Source organism: Podarcis pityusensis (genome assembly GCF_964106645.2).
Source record: "Podarcis pityusensis genome assembly, chromosome: 1".
In the NCBI taxonomy this organism is placed as follows: domain Eukaryota; kingdom Metazoa; phylum Chordata; class Lepidosauria; order Squamata; family Lacertidae; genus Podarcis; species Podarcis pityusensis.
The window spans coordinates 17184124-17198817 of NC_138028.1; the positions used below are offsets into that span (position 1 = coordinate 17184124).

At 44.6% G+C, this 14694-nt stretch overlaps 1 protein-coding gene and 1 long non-coding RNA gene across 18 annotated transcripts in view; one reads left to right on the forward strand and one right to left on the reverse strand.

The window, feature by feature from the left end:
• Positions 1 to 11636, forward strand: part of LOC308470126 — a 33273-nt gene extending 21637 nt beyond the window's left edge. For 2 of the 4 annotated variants that reach the window (XR_013982182.1, XR_013982183.1), the window contains exons 4-6: positions 5206 to 5269; positions 5632 to 5739; positions 5881 to 6220. This is a non-coding gene — a long non-coding RNA (uncharacterized lncRNA). The other 2 variants (XR_013982181.1, XR_013982184.1) reach the window with 2 other exon arrangements.
• EVL (Enah/Vasp-like) overlaps positions 1 to 14694 on the reverse strand; it is a 154596-nt gene that overhangs the window by 25986 nt on the left and 113916 nt on the right. The gene's annotated exons all lie outside the window — the stretch shown is intronic.

Consider the following 14694-nt stretch of genomic DNA (forward strand, 5'->3'; position numbering starts at 1 on the left):
GTCAGTATTTTAAAAACCTGGTGCCTGCTTGTTTGCTGTGCAATGGATTCCAACATCCTCTCTCCTTAAACCTTGTGTGTTCAATGAACATGTGAGAGGGGCATCATGGGAAGAGGGTTTGTGTCTCCGTCCTCCCCCACAAACATTCACTTGTTTGCTGGTACACTACTATACTAGCCTGTACTCATAGGTGTGTTTTTTACACACGCAGGGACCTAATAAGAAAAAAAAATCACAATATGCATTTAGCCATATTTTGAAGATGTGCCAATGGATGCATCTACTGCATGGGTGAAGCCTGTCATTTCCCCTGCCCCGTATACACATATTCTAGAGCCTAAGAAAAAGGCCTAGAATCCCATGTTAACACCCAAGAGTCCATCACGCTTTACATCAAGAAATGGAACCCAGATAAACGGGAGGCTCCAGGAGGAGGGGAGCTGGCTCGATGGCTCCCAATGAATCCCATGGAGAAATTAAATGGGCTGAGTTACAGGGCAGAACAAAAAGAAAGCAAACCCTAGCTGCCCATGCCACAGAGGCAGGGTAAGCCAGGAGGCAGGTTTATTTCCTCTCCTGAGATCTCTGAACGCTCAGAATGTAAAGAGATAGGGCCAGGGCCTTTTCAGTACTGGCCCCGACTTGGTGGAACACTCTGTCACAAGAGACTAGGGCCCTGAGGGACTTGACATCTTTCCGCAGGGCCTGCAAGACAGAGCTGTTCCACCAGGCCTTTGGTTTGGACTCAGTCTGACCCTGATGTTTCCCTTTCCTTATGGTTTTGATCTATGGGCTATTATTAAAATGAGGCTGCATTTTAAATTGTATTTTTAACCTGTATTTTAAATTGTGTTTTTTCCCCTCCGCTATTATGTTTTTATTGTAATTTTACTGGTGTTAGCTGCCTCTGGCCGGGGAGGGCGGGGTATAAATAAAATTTATTATTATTATTATTATTATTATTATTATTATTATTATTATTCTTATTATTCTTATTCTTATTAAAGCCATATTTCTATGGTGGCAATATACAGGCTTTCTCTCCACAAATGCTCTGCACATCACACGATAATATTGATATTGGAAAGATTGTGAGAATCCTCACAATGATGCAGGTGGTGGTGGTGGTGATGGAGTTATGCAGTTTTCAAAGACCCTTGGAGCACAGGGATGCCCATCTATACCTGTCAAGGATTTCAGGCAGGAGTCTCTCCCAGCCCTACTTGGGACATGCCAGAAACTTAACTTGGGATCTTCTACATGCAAAGGCGGATGCTCAGTGAGCTACGCCCGCCTTATAACAGAGGGCAAAGTCTCTCTCCTTATTACAGCTAAGCAGAAACAAAGCCAAACAAAATGCATTGTGATGCAGATGGTGTCATGGCAGACCAAAATGCTACAAATTGCTTGTAAACACTGGCTAATTAGAAAGTTCTTGCGTTCTTAAAATTGGTCAGCTGCAGAGAGCTGCCCTGCTCCGGTTTTCTGAAGTTCGGCTTCGCATTTATGCTCTGCCAAACCTCATGCACACATTCAGAACATGGAATTATTTTCAGCAGCAGCCCAATTTCTCATGCGCACGACCTGCGTGAGGCAGAGCAGTCGCTTTCTTCAGGAACTGGTAGCACGTCACACATAAATGCGTGTTGTAACTGAGCCCCAATGGCATTATCAGGAGGAGATAACTTATAGCAGAGAAGCAATGTAGGAAGAAGAGGGCACTTAGCCAGACCATCACCACTTCTTTGTGCCCCAAATTGCCTTCCTTGAGCAATTTAAGAATGTAAGAAGAGGAGCAGTCCAATAGCATATCCAGCCCAGCATCCTGTTCTCACAGTGGCCAACTAGATACCTGTGGGAAACCAGCAAGTGGAACATGAGCACAAGAGCAGAACTCTCCCCTCCTGTGGTTTCCAGCCTCTGGTATTCATCCTTCATGAATTTTATGTGGCCATCACTGCCTCCTGCTGCAGTGAGTTCCACAGTTTAACTATGGGCTGCATGAAGAAGAACGTTCTGTTATCTGTCCTGAATCTTCCAATGTTTAGCTTCATTGGATGAGTTCTAAGGCAAGCATATTTAAGGGCAAACATACCGAAAGAAAAATTGCTTAAGAACTCTGTTGGGTAGAAAGTGGCACCTGGGTGGAGGTGATTTGCGCAGTGCTTATGAGATTCCCATGTCCCTCTGGTAGTTCTCCATTCAAATCCCTCCACACACCCTTCATTTTTGTAAAGTCATCAGAGCCCAGTCGCATGCATGTGTGCCTGACCTAATGGCGGGTCTCTTTTTAACTAAACAGAAATCGACACAAATTTCATCTGCTCTAAATAACGACAAGCAATATGGTCTATTGGTTTTTTGGACCCTCCCCTTTAAAGATTTCTTCTCGGGCTGCAACATGACCAATCACAGGTGACAGGTTTGGGGAACTGGCCAAGAGCTTTCGCCACGTGGGTGGACATTTCTGCGAGGATATACCGTTTTCCGCAGTTCAGTCTTCGCAGCAATTCATTCATGAATTGCTTTGCTAATTCCTCCAAGTGTTGGCTTTGTAACAAACCCCCTGCATTTTGCACAAGCATCCTATGACTCAGCTTTCAGTGTATTTTTGGGAACGATATCGGAAACATACTATATTAAGTTTTGCCTCCCCTTTCCAGTTGATGACAATTAGCCAGAACATCCCCCCCCCCCCGCCCCCGGTCCAGAGAACCTAGGCTACTTTCATTTTGGTGGCTACTTCCTGCCTTCTATCCAGTGACTCTGGAGAAGGCTAACAGGCTCATTGCTCGAAAGCCACCTCGCCACTGGGCAAAGACAAACCAATGATAGCATAGCGAGAAGCAAGACTATTAGCAGCTCCCAAGGTCACTTGTAAACCAAACCCTCTAGTGCTGAAACACTTCTGATACTTGACCACAGCTGTTTTATTTGGGGTTTAATTTTTTTTCCTAATTAGATTGAACTTTTGTTGTTGTTGAAAACCCCTTTTATTCCCTTCTCTCGTTTCCCAGGGTTCTGGGAAACTGATTTGTTCCCTCTGACATACCATGATTTTGCGTCACTTATTAATAAAAGTGTGAGACTATCCATAAGGACAGAAAAATGATCTGGGAGGGAGCTGGAGCGAGCTTCTGCAAACAAGTGGGCAGAGAACAAGGGAACATCCAATGATGGCTGCCAACCTAGATGGCTTTAAAAGATTAGACAAATTTGTGGAGGCTATTTCTTTTCCACAGTTTCTAACCATAATGGAGGAGGCAGTTAAAAATGGAAAGCGTAATGCTGGTGGTCAACAAAAGAGGTTTACAGACTCTCTCAAGGCAAATCTAAAAAAAATGTTTTAGTATAAACACAGACAACTGGGAAACACTGGCCTGCAAGTGCTCCAATTGGAGAATAGCCTCCAGCAAAGGTGTCATGGACTTTGAAGACGCTCGAACTCAGGACGAAAGGGAGAAACGCGCTAAGAGAAAGGCACGCTTGGCAAGCCCTCACCATGATCAACTCCTGCCCGGAAACCTATGTCCCCACCTTGGAAGGACGTGTGGATCCAGAACTGGCCTCCACAGTCACTACAGAATCACTGTTAAGACAGTGTTCATGGAAGACAATCTTACTTGGCTACGAGTGATCACCGAAGAAGAGGAGTATTGAATGCTGGAAACCACAGGAGGACAGAAGGCTGTTGAACTCAGATCCCTCTTGCAGACTTCCCACAGGCATCTGGTTGGCCACTGTGAGGACAAGATGCTGGACTAGATGGGCTTTATGTTCTTTGCAAAGGGGTGACGGGGACCCACTGAGGCACGCAGGAAATGCCTTAGGCATTTCCAACCAGAACCACCAGGGCTGAGGGCTACATTTCAGCGATATTTTTCAAGCTGCTTTCAAACGTTGGCAGTGGACGGAAATGTGCAGGCACTCAGCTAGGGCTGAGACAACTTGCATCCTCAAGCAAGCACCTCCCAGCCCACCTGCCAAAGATCCTTTAAATTACAAGGGCCAAGGCCCTCTTGCAGTAAAGACCTGCAGGGAGTGACACCTGAAAATTATTGCCCTCCCTCAGAGATCAACTCCTGTCACAGAAGGTCCACTGCAACCCCTCTCTTGAAGGAAGCTGCATCTCGATTTGAGGAGAGGGGTGCTGGAAGCTGTTCCCCAAGTTAGCTCAGTGGTCCTGATCTAAGTAAGAAGAACCATATGTGGAAAGAGCCTTCAGGGTGGACCACTTACTGGGCCAAGAGTAGGGGGGAAATCAGATGCTGTTAGGGCATGTCATTTTAGGGGGTGAAATGTAATGTTTGCAAATTTCTTCAGTGAAGGGTCTTAAAAAATATGTTTTTTGGTGTGAGGAATTCAAATCTGCTATTGGTTGTTTTTTTTTTGTAATTGGATAATTGGACAACATTTAAGTCTATGTTTGATGAAGAGGCACATAAACTGCCTTTGGAAAACCAAAGTATTTTAATTTTACCCTTCTGAAAATGTCAGCTAATGCTTAATAATAAAAAATAAATAAATATTGATACATAACTGCATAATAATAAAATGATAATAAATAAAATTGCTTAGAAAATGATTGTCAAGTACTTGCAGTTATATTCTATATTAATATTAGTAATAAAGAGAATATAATAAATATAACTGCAAGTACTTGGGCAATGGAGAGCTGTGGCCAGTCGCTGCAGAGAATATCAAGTTAGATAAAAACCATGGTCTGACAGCTGCCAATGTGATCTGGTAATGGATACGGATGCAGATCTCTTTAGTGGGACTGGGGATAGGAAGAGTACAAATAGGAAATTAATAATAATAATAATAATAATAATAATAATAATAATAATATTATTTATTATTTATACCCCACCCATCTGGCTGGGCTTCCCCAGCCACTATGGGCAGCTCCCAACAAAATATTAAAATACAGTAATTCATCAAACATTAAAAGCTTCCCTAAACAGGGCTGCCTTCAGATGTCTTCTGAAAGTCTGGTAGTTATTTTTCTTTTTGACATCTGGTGGGATGGTGTTCCACAGGGCGGGTGCCACTACTGAGAAGGCCCTCTGCCTGTAACTTGGCTTCTCACAGTGAGGGAACCACCAGAAGGCCCTCGGCACTGGACCTCAGTGTCCGAGTAGACCCCAAAAATGGGGGGGGGGGGGCTGCACTCTGTACTGTTCCATTATTTTCCCTTCACAGAATCACAGAACTGGAAATGACCCAGAAGGCCAACCCTTGGACTGTGGTCCTCAGATGATAGGAGGTATGTAAATGTAATGAATAAATGAATAAAAACAACCCCAGTCGATGCAGGAAATTCGTCGTTACAGCATCCCCTCTCCTTAAAACCCTCTAGCAAAGAAGAGCTCACCACCTTCCAAGGCAGTTTGTTCCACTGTTGTACAGCTCATACTATCAGGATGTTCTTTCCTTTCGTCGAAATCCCATTCCTTTTACGTTGAATCTACTGGCTCAGGCCCTACCCCCCCCCCCATCCCCGGAGCAACTCGGAACAAATTTGCTCCATCCTCTGTATGTGACAGCCCTGTAAATATTTTAAGATGGCTATCATATCGCCTCTTCTCCAGGCTAAAGATACCCACCTCCTTCACCCTTTCCTCACAGGACTTGGTCTCCAGGACTTTGGCTTCTCATGTGTCGGAATTTGATCGACACCTTTGAGTTCAAACCTGCACTCAACCAGGGGTTCAATGGAAGACCTTGGGTCAGTAGGTATGTATCAGTCCCACCTCCCTCCCTCACAGGGTTGTTGTGAGAGTAAGAGGGGGGCAATGACCACGCGGGCCACTTTGAAGAAGGGTGGGATTAAATAAAGGAAAAAGTATTAAGTGACTCGAACTTTCTCCGTTACAGTGTCTCTCCTGATTTACAGAAGAGTCAAACTGGAATAACCTGGGAATCACCTGTTTGCTTATGGTAGATGAAGTGCCCGGAGCCAGACATAAGTAATTTAGCAGCTGATCAATTATGCTGTAGCGGAATACAGGCTAATGAGCCTGCCACCTGTTGCTGGAACCTAGCCAAGCAGCATCAAGATGCTCAGCAAACCCCCTTCCCCACATTAAAGAGCTGTTGAAACTTCATTACACCCATCAAAATACTCTGGGCTTCTCAGATCACTGTGAAAAGGCTCTGACTCCTCACGCATAGAGACAGGGCAAAGAGAACAGCCAAAAAAAGTGCAACCCTTTTGCTCAAATTCAGTGCAACTGAATTAACCCTTTTGCTCAAATTCAGTGCAACTGAATTAACAGTTCACTATGCACAACCCGCGGGTGGCGCGTTGGGTTAAACCACAGAGCCTAGGGCTTGCCGATTGGAAGGTCGGCGGTTCGAATCCCCGTGATGGGGTGAGCTTCCATTGCTCAGTCCCTGCTCCTACCAAGCTAGCAGTTCGAAAGCACGTCAAAGTGCAAGTAGATAAATAGGTACTGCTCCGGCAGGAAGGTAAACGGCGTTTCCGTGCGCTGCTCTGGTTCACCAGAAGTGGCTTAGTCATGCTGGCCACATGACCCGGAAGCTGTACGCCAGCTCCCTCGGCCAATAAAGCGAGATGAGCACCGCAACCCCAGAGTCGGTCACGACTGGACCTAATGGTCAGGGGTCCCTTTACCTTTACGCACACCCCCTGTTTGAATTGTGATGCAGAATGCTGTTTTGTGACACTCTGGTTCAAAAATACCCACCAAGGAAGGTGGACGCAAGGCCCGCCGAGTTGAAATGAAGAAGCTTGAAGCGAAGAAATAAGGGGCTAACTACACATTACATGCAGAAACAGATTAATGTAACCGCATTGCCCCCACCTCCCCAAATCACATATGAAAGAAATGCAACTCTGGGGATGTTTAGAACTCATTTAAACCAGCGGAAAGAAAATAATCCTCACTTGAAAAGTTGTGTCACTATATCATGACGTTTGTGATGTTGAAACCCTATTTATAAGTCACCTTCGTGAGACCCAGTTTACTTGACCTACCCTTTCATCTCCTTTGCTAGTTGCTTGTCTGGGTTACCTGGGCAGGAGGGATAATGTGAGGGTGATCTGGGGAGGGGTGTGTGTGATGCGTCTTTCCTTAGTATTATAGAAGGAACCTTCCTCCACAGGTGTAGGAAGATGCCCTCAAAATACTGTAGCCAAATGACAGCAGCAGGGATTTGGGCTTCCAGGTGAAGCCTGGAAACATGTATACCTGAATGGACCATGTTCCAAAATCTTGAATCACCTTTTTGTCTCACAGCCACACCCAGTTCCATCCACCTCTGTCCAATGAATGCAGCCTTCTTCCTCTTCAATAATAAGGCTTTACATATAGTGATCGTTTCTTGGTCAGGATCTTAATATATTTTATGATATTTCCGTGCTGCGTTCCGCAAATTTGGCTTGAAGAAGAGAACCGATTATTTTATTTTATTTAAAAAGTACTTATATACCACCAATTCATACGATATCACATGGCGGTGTAACAACAACACATACAGCAAAATCTAAAATGCAGAAATAAGTAAGTAAGTAAGTAAGTAAGTAAGTAAGTAAATAAATAAATATTAAGGTGGCTGGCTAATCAAGAGAATCTAAACAGTTACATAGGCCTGTTGTCTTCAAGAGAAGCCTGAAAGTCAAAAGCAAAGATGCCTGCTGAATCTCTGCTGGAAGAGGGTTCAAAGCATGGGACCAATGACACTCAATGTCCAATGTCTAGTTGAGGCCACCTGCGTCTCTGTAACAGGAGGGGACAACTAGCCCCACAACTTCATCCCTATGCAGTCTTCAATTTAAAACTCGAAGGGTTAAAACTTATGAAGTGCTGGTTGTCCTTTAGGCTAGGGAAGCTCCATAACTAGTAAGAATAAAACCAAAGAGAGTATCAAATTATCAGGGGACCCATTTCTGGACAAAACAGTGTAATGCTACCCCGTGAGGTCTGCACCTGCCTCTGAAGAATGCCTGTCTGCCTCCCCAAGATGCTATGAGAGGCTATGCTAATCACACTGACTTGAAAAGCATTGTAGAAGTGTAATCTAACTCTGTTCCACTCCAAAGCCTCTTCGCTCAGGTAGCAACTGATGGCTTTCTTCAGCAACTGTCAGTAAACCATAGAAATGTCCTCATCTGCAGCACCTTTCTCCAACCTTGAGTCCTCAGAAAATGGTCAGGGATGATGGGAATTGTGGTCCAACAACTTCTGGGGACCCAGAGGTGGGAGAAAGCTCACCCAGGGCAACTCCAACCATTAACACAGAACCTGACTTTCCCAACAAAGTATCACACATCAGTTTGGGGCATGCCATTTTAAGGGGGAAAACTTTTGTTTGTTTGTTTGTTTTTTGCAAATTTCTCCAGTGATGTGGTTTTTTTTTGGGGGGGGGGGGGAAATCTGCTATTATTTTTTGCAACTGAACAAAATTTAGAATGGCAAGTCTACATTTGGCGAAGAAGCAAATAAACTGCTTTCGGAAAACTGAACGATTTTAACGTTACCTTCTGAAAATGCCAAATAGTATTAATATATAATACAACTGCAAGTACTTGGCAATCATTTTTAATGCTTTCTATTCAATTTTACACACACACACACGCACACACACACACAAGCAAAACTGGATTATATTAATCTAAGCAAAATATCTTTTAATTTGCAAGGCAGGTGGCAACTTTTTAGCAGCCAACTTTTTTGGAATTTGAAAGTTGAAAAACTCAACATGCCCTACCATTATTACCCTCCTTATAAGGCACCACACCCAGAAAGCACCACAAGAGAGATTCTGTAGGACAAGCAATTAACAAATGTCTTTATAAGCAACTTGAGCCACATGAGAGGCTGTGCAGTGTACTGGTTAGTGTCTCAGAAGAGATCTGGGGAAGGCCTGGATTCAAACACCCACTTAGCCATGAGTTTCACTGGGTGGCCTTGGGCCAGACCCTGTCTCTCTACCTGGTCTACTTTACAGGGCTGTTGTGAGAAGTGCAGGGGTGGAATGAAATGGGTTACATTACCTTGAGCTCTCTAGAGGAAAGCAAAGGGGAAACGCAACCACAAATAAATAAATAAATTAAAAAACATGCAACAGGGAAAAGTAATTAAGATCAAACACCAATGACAACAACAACAACAACAACAACAACAACAACAACAACAACAACAACGTAACTTGCTAGCTTCTCTAAATCTGGAAAATTGTGGTTTTTTTTAAACCCTAACAACAGCTGATATCCTAGATAATGAAAATGAAATTACATCAGTACTGAGGATTCTAGGCTATAGAAAGTGCCAGGACAGATCTGTATGTTATCATTATCATTATTTATTAGATTTCTGTACCGCACTTCATCCAAAGACCACAGGGCGATTTACAATATTAAAACACAAAAATGCATGCCATAATAACAAACAAAACCAGCACCCCCTCCAAACACAGTTTAAAAAGCCATAGATTGTTTAATTAGCCAAAGGCCCGGTGTCTATTTGCCTCTATGTCTTAATTCATAAGCTTTCCCAGCATCCTCTTCCATGGTGACTGTTTGGAAAGAACAAGCAGTCCATGAGAGGGGAAATGAAACATTCTTTCATGCTTGTAATCATGCAAACAGGAGATTGACTAGGAGGAGGAAAGGAGAACTGGGCTTTTGCACCTTTAATAGTTGTACAAAGCAGGGCATTTTAGAAGAAGGCACTATCAAAGGTGCAGAAGCCCCATATGTGAGTGAGCAAAAGAATAACAGTAACAATACCAATCACTAACCAAAAATCCAAAACAGGAGGCGAAACCCAAAGAAGTGGCGAGCAAGAAATTTAGAGATTGAACATGGAAATCTAGACCTGCTGAAATCCCTTCTTCTACAGAACTAGTTAAGGCACAGGAGCCCTGTGCTCTTTTGTATCTGGCGCCACCTTCACAGGTGTAGATCGCAACTACAGTTGTGGATTTTGTCCGAATTTCTCCTTCATCTACTTGTACTTCCATTTCATTTTTAAAAGGCACACCAAAAAACTGGGCTGCTTGCAATGATGAAAAGTTGCAAGGAAGCGCCAAGACTTCAGAATTATCTTATTATTTTCATCATGTTCTTGGGGCAACTAAGGTTCTGGACCACAGTCTAAGAGCCACTGATGTAGCCCATCCCTAATCTCTATTATTAATTTCTGGCAACTGGCAACAGGTTTTTTTACATGAAAAGTAGCCTTGAGAGGTTGCAGTCTTTAGCGGAGGAATAATAGTGTGTACATGGTTAACTGTACCCTTGCAGGGCAGGTTTCTGCTAAAAACCATTCCCAAAACTGCCCCCCCCCCAAAAAAAAACTTCAGACTTTCTGACATATATTTAGAAGAGTCAATATTATTCCAGAATTCTGTAGTGGAAGGGGAGGCAGCAGGAAGTGGAATTTAATCAAAACACGGTGAGCAGGAAAAGGGTTAAGCTCAAGAACAGCACCTTGCCTCTTCTCAAAATAGCAGCACCGCAAAGCAGTTTTTCATTAAACACACACACACCTGCTGAGGCTCTATTATACACATTCACACACCAACACTTCTGTGCTTTAAATGATGCGTAAAGAAAAACACGTATTTTAAGATGCATTTGAAAAATATGACGTACAGTGAGTTAATCGGTAAGAGCTCATCAGTAACAGTAGCAGTTAATAAAACAGCAGATGCACAGCAAATATAACACAACATGGCATTAACAGATACAGAGCTTTAGAGTTAATAATTTAATCTGGCTATTTTTTTAAAACAACAACAACAACCAACAACTCTCATTTTAATCAGGATTCCCAGAACTTGCTGAGTTCACTCCTCCCACACCTCCCGGTATTAATTCATCTGAACATCTCTGCAGTTCAACCACCATCCACTGGAAAACAAAGAGACGGGGGAAATCGGAGGTAACGTTATGGCAGGAAACGTATCTTCCAACAGGGAGGGATTCCGAAAGGGAAGTTTTCATTTCAAAGCCTGACACTGCCCTAACGTACAGAATTGGGAGTGGGGCGGAAGAGAAAGAGAGGAAGGGGCCAGTCCTGACATCTGCAATGCCTCTCACTCTTCCCTTTTGCAGCAGCAGCACTTTAAGACCCTCAAGGCACAGAAGAGAGAAGAAGTGGAAGTTTTCCATCACCTACAAGACATCCTGAACAGGAGGATGCAGTCACACTGACAGAGGCAGAAGCAGTGGCAAATCCATTCCCTGTTAACCATAGTATGGCAGCGCCTTTTGTTTAGGACAAACTCCAATGCAACTCTTCCATGGCCCTGGGCATTTCTAGCACCCCGCAGTGGGCCAGGTTACACGGGGTGTAATCGATCCCTCCGCACAGCAGCCGACTGGGCCTCGGCCTTTAATTATTTAACCGGAGGCAGCCTTCCTGGCCTATCAGGGATGTTTGCAGGGTTCTCTAATGCAACACACCATCTCCGAGGGGCGAGAATGAAGATGGCTGAAATGGCATGGGAGGAAACCTGACAGCCACGGAGGTAATGTGGGGAGGCCGCCTGCCATCTATAAATACTGTAGGGAGTAGAATACTCCGATGCAGCAGCAGCCTTCAAAATTCCCCAGGGCTCTCCTTAGACCAGCAGTGGTCAAATATCAGCAGAGAGGAAAAGGCTGCCGCTCTGTGGCTATGCATGCAAAAAGACCACGATAATGCATAGGTTTTTAAGGGGGCTGTCAGATGCTGTTGTGGTTGCTCGAGAGTAGCCAGGCAGGACACCGACCTGTCTTTTACAGGCTTTATTTTGGTGCAAACTATTTACAGTGAAGAGCGTCATAAGTTCATGTCTGGCTCAATCGCTAGCAGAATCCGGGAGTGGTCTGTTCTTGTACCTCCCCCAACATAAAGGTTTCGTCACCCCCAGCCTTTTCCGCCCCTCCTTGTGCCTCAAGCTACTGCGCATGATGGGCGAGGGCAGGGGTGTGCTTCCCTCCCCTCCGGCTTGCTCAGTTAAGTTAAGGCTCTTTCTAGCATCCTCTGGTCCTTGCACCTCTTCTCCACTGGAGGTGGGGCTTTCTTCCTCGCCGGAAGAGGAACTGCTCCGCAAGATTTTCGGAGGCTCCCTGTAACACAACTCCCCCTCTATCTCTCGCCTCTGAGCCGATGGCAGTTCCCTGACAGGGGCTGCAGTACAAAACTACAGAGCTGTAAAGCTCAAGAGCAGAGTTCTTTAATAAAAAAAAAAAGTGAAATATTATTTCCCTTAAAATTCCAATACAAAATATTTTTTTCTTTTGCTTTATCAACTTCCCACCCCATTTTCCATGGGGTGTTTTTTTTTTTTTTTGGTGTGTGTGTTTGTGTGTGTGTGTGTTTTAATTCATCTCATTGCAGCACCCTATCTCCAATCTTTAATATAAATCATAACCATAATCCAATGACCTCTAATCATTACTGTTGTTCATAGTTCAAATCCCGCTTGCCAATTCATCATATTGAAATATTTCTTTAAATAGTTTGGAGCAGAGTGCTTTAAAAAAGAAAATAAAAGAAGAATAAAACTAGCATTCCACAGTTCCTTTGGATATCCTCCTCTAGTTTTTGCTGTGGAGGTGGAAACAACTTGAAGGTTCTGCCACTGGATCACCGCAAATACTGCGCATCTGCATCAGTATGAATGCCAATGAAACGTCACATGGCTAGCCAACAGCCGCCTCCCCGGGAGCCGATGCTGGAGCTGCACAATCTCTTCCCTAGGTATTTTGCTGCCCTCTCCATCTCTTACCAGCTGGAAGGTACATAGGAATCGGCCTCTTATCAGTTCAAACAATTTGTCCACCTAGCCGTGTACTGTTCCCCTCTGACTTGCAGCAGCTCTCCATCATCTCCGGCAGAGGTCTTTGACCTGCTACCTGATCAGGTGAAGGAATCACCTGCTACGTGATCCTTTTAAACAGAGACGCCATGGGCTGGAGTTGAAGACCTTCTGCAAAGCACACGACTCTTCGCCTGTGTGTGATTGACTCAGAAGCACTCACTGCCATTTCCTACATTACAGGATATGTACTTGTCTACTGATGGCTGTAGCTCAGGGGTCTTGAATGCAGAAAGCCCCAGGTTTGATGCTTGGCCTTTCCAGGTAAGGCTGGGAGAGAACCCTCTCTGAAGGCCTGGAGAGTACTGACCAATGGTGTGACTCTATAGAAGACAGCTCCCTATGTTCCCTACCGCAGTCCTGTTTGCATTGGTCCGGTGGGATGAAATATAGCTGGAGCTTCCTCTGAAAGGGTGCTCTCCCCATCCTTTTCTGCCTGGAAGCGCAGGAGTAGTTAACACTGTGCTTCAGAATGACACGCACACACAGCCTTTCCCAAGCATTCAGAGGGAGATTACAGCAAACCGCTGCTGAATCTCCCAGAAGTAATTTAATGCTGAAAGATCACAACAGAGATTCGCATTTTACAAGCACTGCGGTAAAAATAAGGTCCAGCACTCAGCCTCCTCCTGCTGCTGCCCCCATCACTTTCCCCAAGGAGCCAGTGTGTTATCTTGCGGCATGGGAAGGATGCAAGTGACCGCAGGCATTCCCACTCACACACACAATCCTAGCAGAGCATTGTTCCCGTCGGGAATGGGACTGGGAATCCCTGGTGCTGCGCATTTTGTTTCCACCAAGGAGAAAGCCCTACAACAGGCATGGGCAAACTCGGCCCTCCAGATGTTTTGAGACTACAATTCCCATCATCCCTGACCACTGGTCCTGTTAGCTAGGGATGATGGGGGTTGTAGTCCCAAAACATCTGGAGGGCTGAGTTTGCCTATGCCTGCCCTACAAGGTCCAGTCTCTTCTCTGGTGAGAAAAGATGCTCTAGGGAGTGTCCACTGCTGCCACTACCACTACCACCACCTGCCTCCTTCCTGTGCCCTAAATCAAGTTTCAGGGCAAAGAGGCTAATAGGGTGCCAACCACAAGATTAAGGCGAGAGGGATCTGCACGCCTCAGTCTGTCTTGAGAGGAATGGGAAAGGGGCCGTTCACCATCTTAACAACATCTGTCAATGCAACAGCAAAGAATGGCGCCTTAATGCTCGGAAGCATTACGTCTCAAAACTACTGGCAAAAATATCAGGGGGGGAACCTATCCCCATAATTCCCTACCTGTGAGATTGCTGTATTTTATTTTATTTAAATTAAATTTGTATACTGTCCTTCATCCATAGAGTCCAGGGCGCTTCACAGCATAAAAATACAAGATGGAAACGCAAAATACCGTATTTTTTGCTATATAAGACTCACTTTTTCCCTCCTAAAAAAGTAAGGGGAAATGTGTGTGCATCTTATGGAGCAAATGCAGGCTGCACAGCTATCCCAGAAGCCAGAACAGCAAGAGGGATCGCTGCTTTTGCTGTGCAGTGATCCCTCTTGTTGTTCTGGCTTCTGAGATTCAGAATATTTTTTTTCTTGTTTTCCTCCTCCAAAAACTGGGTGCGTCTTATGGTCGGGTGCGTCTTATAGAGCGAAAAATACGGTAGTTTTTTTTAAGTTGGGCCCATGTTGGACCCCATATAGCTTGACAGCCTGATACAGGAAAGCAGTGTTTGCTTGTATGTGTGCTGCCAATACAAGGAAATCCCTTTTATTCTCAGGGAGAACAGCAGCTGTTGCTGAAGCTGCAGTGCAGACAGCGCAGTCCCAATGTACATTCTGTTGAAGTTAATGGGGGAAAGAGAAA